This window comes from Haliotis rufescens, unplaced genomic scaffold (genome assembly GCF_023055435.1).
Source record: "Haliotis rufescens isolate VD_foot unplaced genomic scaffold, xgHalRufe1.0.p SCAF_3, whole genome shotgun sequence".
Lineage (NCBI taxonomy): Eukaryota > Metazoa > Mollusca > Gastropoda > Lepetellida > Haliotidae > Haliotis > Haliotis rufescens.
This window is the reverse complement of record NW_025964001.1, coordinates 21,862,807-21,876,008: the sequence shown is the minus strand read 5'-3', so window position 1 is coordinate 21,876,008 and position 13,202 is coordinate 21,862,807.

Below are 13,202 nucleotides of genomic sequence, written 5' to 3'. Positions count from 1 at the left end.
GATCGTGTTTGGCGTCTGCTTCAATCACAGTGGGCGGAGGTTATTTACGGTTGCGCTATAAAAAGCATGTGTACATATGTGACACATTCAATGCATTTGTGGTCAAAGTGTATTGTTTTGTATATTTTACGGCAGAACAGCAGCAGAACAGTAGTTTCGGTTAATGTAACAGTACGATACATAAATACGAAATTGACGACAAGGTTCTTTCAGTTCAATCCGAAAATTACAGATATTTGTTCAGTTTTGGTCATTTGGATTCAACAGTTAGATCTATTCCACGCAATAATCAGTTTATATTTAGATCTATAAAACTTAAATTATTACACAGATTTTTCAACTAGTGTTTCGGACGGGGCCTAATTTGAAGCACCAGAAGTTGCGCCAATATTTCTTAGCTTGACTACAATATATATACTGAACCGCAAAAGAAACGTCACCCCAAGTAACATTGCATGAAAAGTTGTCATTCTAATTTCTGGGTAATTTTTGTCAAAGTTTCTTAAATTTAACATTATCTTGTCCGGAAAAATGAAATTTGATGATAAAAAAACAAGGCAGATGACAATAAAACCGATCGCCCTAACACATCACGGCAATGGCCATGGTAACCCGATGCACGTGAGTTCCGTGCAAATTGAAATGCACATGCGTTCCCCCATTTCTTGCACTATAAAAGTCCGCCCAGATCGGATAACATTCATTCGTTATTGAATTGCAACCATATTGACAAGAAATCAGCGACACCAAGCCCTTGGACGATTGCAAGCTGGACAAATCGCCCGGCAAGTAGCCAATGCATTTCAAGTCCACGTAAGGACCATATACAGGCTCCAGCAACGATACCTGACCACCAACACTACAGATGACCGACCACGTAGTGGAAGACCAAGGGTGACCGCCCGACGTCAGGATCGTCAGATTGTGCGACACCATCTTCAAGATCGCTTTGTTACTGCTTCGGAAACTGCTCGACAGACCATGGGGACACACCAGCGACACATTAGTGCGGACACCGCGCGTCGACGATTGACGAGCAGACACCCCCACTGTCACAGGCCACACCGAGGACCCATTCTGACACCACGTCATCGCCGAGACCGTCTTCAATGGGCAACACAGCACCAGCAATGGCGCCACCAGCAGTGGGGAAGAGTCCTCTTCTCAGACGAGAGCCGTTACGTCTCAACAGCAGATGGCAGAGAGAGTCTGGCGACGCCGTGGGGAAGGCTAATCGGATGTGGGTGTTGTTGAGAGAGACTCGTGGGGTGGTCTGAGCATCATGGTGTGGGGTGGAATTGGTCTTGCACAGAGGGTCGGTCCTGTGGTCTTCCAGAACATCGGTCCAGGTAGAGTCTTGAGACCACACGCCATACCTCATTTGGCACGTCGCCGCAACCACGAGTTTCAGCATGATAACGCCCGTGCCCACACTGCGAAAGCAACAATAGACTTCCTCCAGCAGAATGGCGTCAGAACCATGCAGTGGCCTGCCCACAGTCCCAATTTAAATCCCATTGAGCACCTGTGGGACGAGATTTAAAGACGACTGAATGACGTCCGACCAAGGCCGACAACTGCAGCTGAACTGCGTCAGGCGTTCCTCAGAGTGTGGGCTCAAGTGCCTATGGCCTTCATCAACCGCCTCATTCATTCCATGTATCGACGTTGCACGGCAGTCATCAATGCACATGGCGGACACACGAGATACTGACTTGTGATGCCATTTTCTCAGAGACTAGAGTGTGTTTCACTTTTATTTCAACCTTGAAGATCAGTTTTGCCAAGTTTCATCTTTTTAATGTCTCAAAGTATGTTTACAGTGTTTGGACAAATAAAGTTTCTCACATATCTATCCATGATGACGTTTCTTCAGTATATGTGAATATATGTCACGTGTATCAACATAACAATGCACATAAGCAACTAATAAACAAGTAACGAAATATACTTGATGTTTTGACCTACATTAGGCCTATCCAGATGATATTGTATTTACGATAAACGAAAACTCCAATACACATATTCCAAGACAACTTTAATTTTGGATTTCCTTTCCTTTCACAGAATTTTCACACACAAAACTGAGTTTGATCATTAGATCCACACTTGTCCCATGTTTGTTTTGTTCGGGGGATTTTGATACACTTCGCCCACAAGTTTTAAATACAATCTGGGATCCCTTTCCCGTTTTGTCCACACCAATCCTTCATCTGCTGCAACGTTTAATATCCGAGTATCTACGATCTCTCCCAAAACATCGTCTATTTAGCTCAGTCCCGAAGAATTTTTAAGCACTGTTTTCGAGTTAACGAATTTCTGTAACATGGTGTGTGAACATACATATTCGGCTTCATCTGGTTCCACAATGAAATCTCGCTGTTACACTGATTCACTAATCCCAAGAATCGCACTGAAGAATGCACTGTATTTGTCAAAGTTTCTGTTGCACTTGCAAGGGCGGGAAGAGAATCTTGTCGATTCGAGTTGACGGTCGGAATGTCATCGTCTTGAATTGGAACTTTCAAGTTACAAATACTGGTGCATTGAATAGGGACGTGACTATTGAATGCACTGAATTTGTCAAAGTTTTTCTGTTGCACTTGCAAGGGCGGGAAGAGAATCTTATCGATTCGAGTTGACGGTCGGAATGTCATCGTCTTGAATTGGAACTTTCAAGTTACAAATACTGGTGCATTGAATAGGGACGTGACTATTGTATAGTTTAATAACACATACACACATTACACAGCTAACGCTGCTTATTAATACTTTTGCTGAATTATGCTGTATGTTTTCACTGTTTTGTCATGGGTTATCCTAAAGACTGGTGCGGAGAGTGACTGGTGTATGACTGCAGCGGCCAGTGTCTGGTGTATGACTGGTGTAGAGAGCGAGAGTATGACTGGTGTAAGAATGGTATATGACTGGTGAATGACTGGAGCGGCCAGTGTCTGGTGTATGACTGGTGTAGAGAGCGAGAGTATGACTGGTGTAAGAATGGTATATGACTGGTGAATGACTGGAGCGGCCAGTGTCTGGTGTACGACTGGTGTAGAGAGCGAGAGTATGACTGGTGTAAGCATGGTGTATGACTGGTGTATGACTGGAGCGGCCAGTGTCTGGTGTATGACTGGAGCGGCCAGTGTCTGGTGTATGACTGGTGTAGAGAGCGAGAGTATGACTGGTGTAAGAATGGTGTATGACTGGTGCGACTAGCAGCAGCTGATGTAAACTGGCGTAAGACTGGTGTGACTCGCGAATGGTGTAAGACTGGTGCGGAGAGCGACTGGTGTATGACAGGTGCGTAGATGACTGATGTCAGAATGGTGTATAACCGATGGAGCCAGCAACTGGTGTATGACAGGTGCGTAGATGACTGATGTCAGAATGGTGTATAACTGATGGAGCCAGCAACTGGTGTAAGACTGGTGCGACCAACAGCTGATGTAAGAGAGAGCGATTGGTGTAAGACTGATGCGGCGAGTGACACGCGTGAGACTGATGGTTGCTTTGTGTCTTCTTGCAGGGTTGCACCACCTTGGCAAAATGTTATTTGGAAAGTGAAGAGCACTGAGAACAATTGATCTTCAGTCCACCTCTTGGGTCTCCACTTTCAGGAAGATGAGTGCTGATCCACGGCGACATTAAAATGCCCATATTTCTTGCAAGAAGACGACGTTGGCGATGCATTCTGGATCCTAAAACAGGCTACCATCTAGTGACTTGTCTAAGGTAAACAAACTGAAATAAACAATCCTCTTCAGTTGTATTCTTGGTTCTTTGGGATGATGTAGCTTGTGCAGATTATAAGTCAGATGTGTTGATCCTGTCCAATTATTTATGTTTCAAAGTTTCCTGTGTTAGAAATGTACTCAGATATGTATCTGTTGCCTGACTTGTCTCAGATAGGACCTGTCTTAGAATGTACCTATCCGAAAATGGTAACATAATCATAAATACAGACATTTGTGTTGCCTGAATCTTCTATAAACACAACATAACTAGATGGCATGTTGAAGAGTCTTATGGCACTTCTTGGGTAACTCTTAACTCCAGTTTCCACTTGACTTTTAAAGTCAGTTAACTCTCTTGCCTCGGGAAGATGTATTCTAGCAGTTCCAGCCTTTGGTGTCTACATTTCACAGTGTTTGATGTTCAATTGAGCATGCTCTTTCCACGAATCGTTATACAACTCTTGCTCAGAAGTTGTTTGATCAAGATTACAACATTCACGGCCTCAGTAAAGCTTTCAAAATGTTTTATGGTAGACATGCGGTGGACATTTCCAAAGTCGACACATCAGTGACAAAAATAATGTCCGATGCAATTCCCTATTTTAAATTACCATATGTTCCCGTGTTGTGTCAGGTGAACAATTTACTTGCCTTTGCATGTGTTTGTGATGAGTGCAACGAATGCTTGTCGTAAGAGGCGACTAACGGGATCGGGTGACTTAGTTGATCCATGTTATCTTATCACAATTGCGTGGACCGATGCTCATGGTATCAATCACTGTATTGTCTGGTCCAGTTTGCCACTCTGAAACAATCGTCAACATCCAGCTTACTATGTTTCTAAGTTTACATTGCCTGCATCTACATCATTCTGAAGTATGTATAACATAATACATCCGATACAAACCCTCTATCGTTATCTATCGTTCTGAGTGATGTATGTTTCATATCCGGTATACATACTTCCCCGCGCCTTTCATTTTTAATGATGTATATAGCATGTCTGTTATACAATACCCCGCGTTTCATTCTGAGTAATGTATATTTTATGTCCGATGTACGTGTGCGCTTCCCCGTATTTCTTTCTCAATGATATATGTGTATATAACATATTCGATATACACCATCCCCCATAGATCGGAGTCGAAGTGCTGTATGTGATATATTTGGTACTTGTATACCGTCTTCAATCTATAGATATCGTTTTGCACGAACAGAATTTAATTCCGAACAGTCTGTCATATAAAGCGATATTGATTTTCTCCAGACGAGCGGTATTAACTTTGTAAAAAGAATCTTAAAACACTTTCATCTAATGTAATTTTCGGCTAAATCTTATGGCATACCATATACAATTAATCCATACAACCAATTTAAAGAAGTAGAAAGAGCATGTCTAAATGCAGAGACAAGTGAAATAATTGTTTTGAAAAATTACATAAAATTAGGATTTATTACATCTACTCATATTTGAATTAAAAGGGTTCCCTTCAGCACACTATATTAAATCAATTAGTGAGGATAAGTGTTTTGCATTTCTGTTCACATCGTGGGATTGGAGGAGACCGCACGTTTTACAGTTACAAACAAAACAGCAACTAAATGGAATGCATATTGAGTCAAGACTCATATATTCCACGGCCACAATCTGAAATATTTCAGAAACCTCACAAATTACTGCTTTTACTATTGTAATATGGACGATTCTGTTACATATACTATTGTGACCACAGTGTGATGTAGAAACACTTCCTTGCTTCAATTATTGATCTAATTATAACATAATTTATGAAAAGAAATATCGTAGACACAGTGACATTAGTGCCTGAATTTGAATTGCCGCACATAAAGGCGTGTGAGTATTTGACAAACTGTACAAAATAACAAGCACTCAAGATGTTTCCAATTTAAAGTGAAGAATTTAATGTGGGTTATTATTTTTTAATGGAACATGGAAATATACAAAAGATCATATTCAGTGCGGTACCCCAAAATAATATTCACTAAATCATATTCCGCATATTTATCGCCATACGTTTTAAAGCTAACCGAAAGCACTACCGCAGTAAATGGGGTTTTACAAAATTGTGGACTGTTTATCCCAGTCAAGGTCGTATCCCAGTTCTCGTCGCTACAGGCGTTGACGGATTTTTTTCCAAATCTCTGCATGTTTTTAATCAAGGCGCTCAAGTGTTTTGTGGTAAGACCTGTTTTATTAAAATACAGATAATGGTTTTCTATCAATTCGTTTTGACTGGGCGCCGCCATTTCGTTGTAATGCAAGTGATATGAGAGGTAGAATCTGATTGGTCAGTAGGAGGGACATAGAAGGGACATAACTCGTAACAGCTTCTGGTGGCGCTACGATCGAACCACGAAATTCCAGCCAAGTTCGGCAAGGGTGGAAAATGGACTTTTACAGTCAGTCAACTGGGAAGATGCCAAAGTTGTAAACGTCTGCGGCCTGCAACATTTAGGGATTCCCTATCACATTAAGCTGACACGCCGTAATATGACTGGAATACCGGTCAAAGCGGTGTTTAACGCAACTCACCCGCTCACATATAATAAAAAACGTAATTGTCTGAGTAACTAACGTGCCTATATCAATAAACGGTTTTGTACATTATGTAATCGTAGTGATGTAGACGATGGAACTTAGACATTATTCATATTTGACTATTTTAATGAAATTAGGAATTAATCTATGCCTGCATATTTTTGGTTTGCGTATGTACTGTAAATATGAAATAAGTATTTTAAAGTTAGCAAGAAAGCGTCTTTAACACACGTGCCATCTTCAGTGTCATCATTGTATGTACAGGGAGACACCGCCCACATAAAAATTTAATATATTGATGGTAATTCGATCAGTATATCATGGGCTGAAATATCAAAAGACACATGCGAACGTTAAAGAATTAAACATAAACTTCACTTTCTCATTAACTGAAAAGGGTGGACATGGTGCAGCAAGTCGCAGCTGACGATAAGTATCTGATGCCACGTGCCTTTTAGGCGAATATAAATACCAGAGTTGATTTGACGCTCGTATTAAAAGAGATACTGCTACCACACGTTTCCGTATAAATATAACGTGACATTTAGTCCTTTTACCTAAAGGCTATCATCAAGGCTATTGATGACACTGTGAAGGGACGTTCATAGGATTTAATTATTTTCCAATTTCAAGCGTTCTCAGATAACTCCTTGTATGTATGTATGTATGTATGTATGTATGTATGGATGGATGGATGGATGGATGGATGTACGTACGTACGATATATATACTTTATTTCCTCAAGATTTCAGTATTCGTAAATGTTGTAAAAGCGTCAGATGGATCGCAATTCCCGGATTTTGTTTGTTGTTTAACGTCACACTCAGCAATAGTCCTGCTATAGGACGGCGGTCTGTTGGTTGGTTGGTTCGTTGGTCTGTAAATAATCGGGTCTCTACCAGACAATCCAGTGACTGATATCATGAGCATCGATCCACGCAATTGGGATCGATGACATGCTTCAACAAAGTCAGCGAGCCTAGCACGCCTCTTACGACAAGCATAGTCGACTTTTACGGCAAGCATGGGTTGCTGAAGACCTATTCTGCCATGGATCTTCGCGGGTCCGGCGGTCTGTAAAAAATCGAGTCTAGACCAGATAAACCAGTGATTGACACCATGAGCACATCGATCTAAGCAGTTGGGATACGATGACATGCATTAATAACCATGTCAGCGACCCTGACCAAAAGCTCCCGTTAGTCGCATTTTAGCAAGCATGGGTTGAGGCTATAATGTAGAGAATAAGCATCTTCGTAGATTTGTTTTATTCCACAGAAGTTGTCTTCGGACTATAGCGAAAATGTTAAAATCAGCATCCGGGGTCAGGGCGATTCATTCTCAAACACGTGGGGAAGCGAATGACATTATCCAAGCATTTGATTTGAACAATTGTGACGTAAGCCTGACGTATGTAGCTGTTTCAAAAGTACAAGGATAAATATAAGACACATAATGTTCTTCAGCTATTTATAACTATCGAACCGGACCTTCATACATATATCTCTCTCGTAAAATCAATACCCAAGATCAGGATCTTGACAGCTTCACATCTTTATGTGGTTCGTTAATGTGTTGTGAACGTTTATGATTTGTGTGAACTGGAAGAAGCGCGGATAGCAGCAAATATAGACTGTGTGGGAAGTACGCATGACGCAGCCTGTCTCTGGACCATCCTACAGCCATCAACATCTATTCAGTTTACTAACAGGGCTGATATGGGGTATGATATGAAAACTGCCATATAATAACCTTTCTATCATATACCATAACCTCAAATTGTAAAATGTAACTATTTGCAAGTGAATGCAATACATGTTCACCTTGTTTAGAAGACTTTGTCACGGGAAAGCTTGCCGAGCAGACGAGCAGACGATGCACTAAGGGAGGTAACTCCAATTTCTTACCACCCGGGCTGACATCGTTCGTCCATGCAAAATGCACTGACAAGGCATATCAGGCCGGCAGGGGTGTAATACGGATCTGGTTATTAAACCCCCTGAGACATGACCGTCTTTTTGTTGGCTCTAGCGCACATGCAAAATGCCTCACATCATTGATAGGTATATGATAATTACTTGTATTCCAGTCTTGTCAGTTATATTGTATACTAAATAACTAATAACGATTGTAATAATAACAGTTACATTCTGCTACGAACGCACAATTTCGATCAATAATTTTGTCAAACATTCTGGAATACTGACATTAGACTGGGTATATAATCGAGTCTCGACCAGACAACCAAGTGATTAAAATCATGAGCATCGATCTACGCAAATGGGATACGATGACATGCATCAGCCAAATCAGCTAGCCTGATCACCTATCCCGTTTGTCGCCTAGCTTATACAGAAAGCATGAATTGCCAAAGGCCAATTCTAACTCTGATCTTCACGACGGGTTTCAGCATCTGTGATTGAGCAAACTGGGTTTAACGCGGCTTTGAATTGTAATTCAGTTACATCACGGGGTATCAGCTTGGAATAAAGCCGATGCATCCAAGCATCTTCATTCATGATCAGGACAGGGGGGATTATGAATTCGAACCCACAATAAGACCCTGGCACGGTTAGGTTTTGCTGTACTTAGTTTGTTGTTTAACGCAGCATTTAGAAATATCTACCTCACGGCGATCTGTACATAATCGAGCCTGAGCAAGACCAGTGATTGATGTTATGAGCAGCCTATGACGACAATCACCCTCAACCAATTCACCGATCATGGCCTGCATTTCCATTTAGTCGCCACTAAATATAACATGGTGGACTGGGGACCTATTCAATTAGTAAACAGGAATCATCGAGTCGGGATTAGCTGTAGACAACAAGTCGGTCTCAGTGAATGAATAAGTATGGCTTTACGCCTATTTTTAGCAATATCACGGCGGGAACACCAAGAATTGGGCTTTACATATTGTACCTATATATAGGGAATCGAACCCGGGTCTTCGGCGTGACCAGCGAAGGCTTTAACCACTAGGTTATTCTTTTTTGTAGTCCACCAAGTTCTCGGCTCAGCCTATATTGACGTCTAACGCCCTTTCAGGTCCGGTATCCCGATTCGGTAAGGTAGTGAGATACCACTGGACCAGCATTGAGTGAGTGAGTGAGTATGGTTTTACGCCGCTTTTAGCAATATTCCAGCAATATCACGGCGGGGGACACCAGAAATGGGCTTCACACATTGTACCAATGTCGGGAATCGAACCCGGGTCTTCGGCGTGACGAGCGAACGCTTTAACCACTAGGCTACCCGACCGCCCCTGGACCAGCATTGAACAGAATGGACGCTGGGCCAATGGCTTGCGCACAATTAATATGCGGCCAGGCGTCTATTCGAGAAAAGACGGTACGTATGTTACGTTCACCTGAACATTTTGCATACAGATTTCGTGACGTGACATTAATGTGATAAGGATAATACATTTCATACCCCGACCTCTTTTAGAGGAAATACGGTATTGTGGTTCAAATAGCTTATTTCATGCAATGAAAGCGAGATTATTTGACAAGACAAAAAGGACGTATGTTTTATATATAAGGCCAAACACACATATCGTATACGTTTGACATGCGTTCGTTTTGAGGTAAAGGAATTGCCATATATTGAGGCCAAAAACAAAATCACAAAGGAAAATCGACTCCTAAAAGCTCGCCTTTTCTGATGCTTCTATCCAGGGACCATCTGGTCATCCGTCGTTTCATTGATTTCAACGGCATCAGTTGATGGGTGGCCAAACAGGCAGTACAGAAGATTCACGGGCAGTTCTCCAATGCCATGTCTGGCGGAAGGGTCGTTGGTGTAGCAATAAGTTGGACTAAACTAGACATGCATAATGAATGAGTGAGTGAGTTAAAATTTAACGTAGCATCGGCATTATTTCAGCCATTCAGCGACGAGACCAAGTAAATATATTTACAATTTAGTTATTAATGCATTTTGTGAAACATATTTGAGCATAACAATATTATGTATTCAGGTTTAAAACATGGGCTATAGGCCACCAGTCACCAAAGCTAGGCCACCTCACTGAGGATCATGGGGACTTACAGTACCTCTGCTTCCTGCATGATACCCCAGCAGGATTTACGTCATCACTTTAGCCACTGGTGGTTGTAAACAATACTAGCCAGTATTTAAAAATACTCAATGAGTTGGCTTAAAAACACTGGTTGATGATAGTTACATCGGTTATGATAGGATTACGTGTCACACAGGGGGACAATAACTTTACGATACTTTAATCCCCTGGACAGAGCCTTCAATAAAGTCAGTGGATAATAGCATCACACCAAATTTAAAAACAAGCATTTAATTATTCACATACATATTTAAAATTTATTATACAGACCAATTTCTTTCAAATAGCTGATGATAAGATGCCCAATGACACGGGGAAAGAGATCTTTCAGATTTACGCCTTGATAATGTGAATCCCTTGCGATTACAAAGTCCACACAGTCAAGCAATATATGCTTGACGGTGAACCTTTCATCACAAGGGATACACTTAGGAAGTTCGTCCTCGTCGGTCTTAAGCAGATATTCTTGTGTAAACCGACTGTGGCCAATACGACATCGTCATGTCTAATAAGCTCCAATTTTGGGCACGATATTTATGTGTAACTGATTAAGGAGAGGATGACGATTCATTATTTGCATTCTAAAACACAAACCGTGAAAGTATTCTTCTCCCTTTCAATTTGAAGTCAATATCTGCCATGCAATACCGTGACATTGCTCATGCAAACATGCTCTCCATTATTTGGACAATTATGTCCAATCATTCACCTTCTCTCTGCCACACAGTCTCACTACTTCACAAACCACCTTCTCTTTCCTTGCATCTCTGTGACGTCTGCTCTGGTTCATCTTCCCACCCTATGACGTTCCTGTATCGCATATGTCATTCCGCAAAGTTGCTTGAATTTATCTCCTAGCTGTCATCTCCTTTCATCGCCCATCCCATGATCATTCTCAGCTTCTTTTTGTCCATTCTTTCCCGCTTCTCCACAGTCGCCCGTGTTTCCTTGGGACCTTCCAACAAAGTATTCCGCTATCTGTCCTCTTTTGTCATCTTCTCCCTCCTCTTCATGCTGTCTTCGTATCTCCTAATTCTAAGCATCTCCCTTCTACATGTTGTACGCCTGTCTCTTGCTCTCTCCCTTTCTTCGTTATTTTCACTGACTCTCCGTCAGCGCCACCTATTTTCCTCGACTTCACGAGCTTGCAGTCTTTCACCCATTTCGGTAATGGCTCATAATCATCAGGTGGTAAGTAGAACATACGTGTCATCCTATACAGAAGACATTTTTTTACATATTTAAATGATTGTCATTATACATGCATGTCAGTTTACAAGAAGAACAGCTTTAAGGTACTTATTTTGTCCATACGTTCGCCATCGCTCTAGACAACTTGGGCAGAGTAATCCACGCTTTGAACCTCTGCTTTCCAAATAAACTGAGGAAATGTAATTTTCACCCAAATACCCAGTAGCTATTGTTTATTGTATTTGTTTGGAAATACCGGAATTGAGATACTCGTGTACATAGTATGACATAAACACTCATATAATATCCTCTATATCTCCATGTCAGAATGACAAGATCTGATTGGTCCACGTGATAAAATACTATGTATCCCGTCTTAGAGGAAAATACATTTCTGAGAGGAAGAATAAATCCCTTATACCCCGCTTCGAAGTAAAAAGCCTCTTTTTTTCCAGTCAATAAAAGGGGTTATAGCGAAAACGGCACCTCAGCAAAACGTCACCGGGCGAAAACGGCACCTCGACTCAAGCGAAAACGGCTACTATTGCCTGGCGAAAACGGCACCTTATTTTTTTTTTACCTTGGTCAAATAAGTGCTATTAGTGCTAATTAGACCCCTACTCCAATTTACTCGCCGACTGATTGGGAGGCGCAGTTAACTTAATGTGAAAACACTTTACGCTTTCAAGTTTTAAGTACCTTTACTCAATTTAAACTGAAACTGTATTTAAAGGGGCACTGATCTAACGCATTTCCCCGGACTGGTTGTTGCCTTTGTTATTGTTTTTCCCCCGTGAGTACCCGGATGATACGCAACGCAACTGAGCGTGACCAGAGACTGGGCTACCGTCTGCAAGGACAGCTAAATAAACTTGGAGGCTGGAGGCAATATTTGTTTGACGCATTTTTGCATAAACACTGATTGGTTAACTGTGATCTATAAAAATTTCGACAAAGGGCGCATGTTAATTAATTTCTCCAGCCTAAACAAACAGACAAAAAGAACGACGGAGCTCATCGGATGTCGTCATTTGGAAATACCCGAGATGGTTATAGTTTAATACTAAAAAAAGTATCCTTGCAGTGAAAGCATTTTCGGATTTCCGATTGCGTCGATAATACGATTACTACTCTCTTGTTGTCATCCACGTTTTCTCGTATAACCCTACACTTGTGTATTTGTCGTCATTCACTTGATGCTCAGTTAATGAATTTATTACAGGTACAATTAGTGGTAGCACCACTTAGATTACCTGACAAAGGTTCCCATTTGGCATTTATTGTGTCTGGGGTAATTATTCAATCTAAATCCAGGTTTGAAGTGAGATGAAATGTGTGTTATGTAATATGCGAACAAGGAAGCTGCCTAAAATGTATACACATAAATTTGGTAGGTTGTAATTATGGTATTTGCATTTTGTTTTCCTTCATTTGAACCGATTCGTTCTTGGTCCTCTACATCTTGGTTGGGAAATTCTTCAATGCGCGATAGACGTTGTTTTCACAAGTATCCTTTGTAAGCGTGTATATATTACCGTCAATTTGTAAAATCTGATTCTCTCAGGCAATTTATAAAATGTGTAAATATTTCAGGCATTTTGACTGAAAAATCCGTCCAGATTGACTCAAA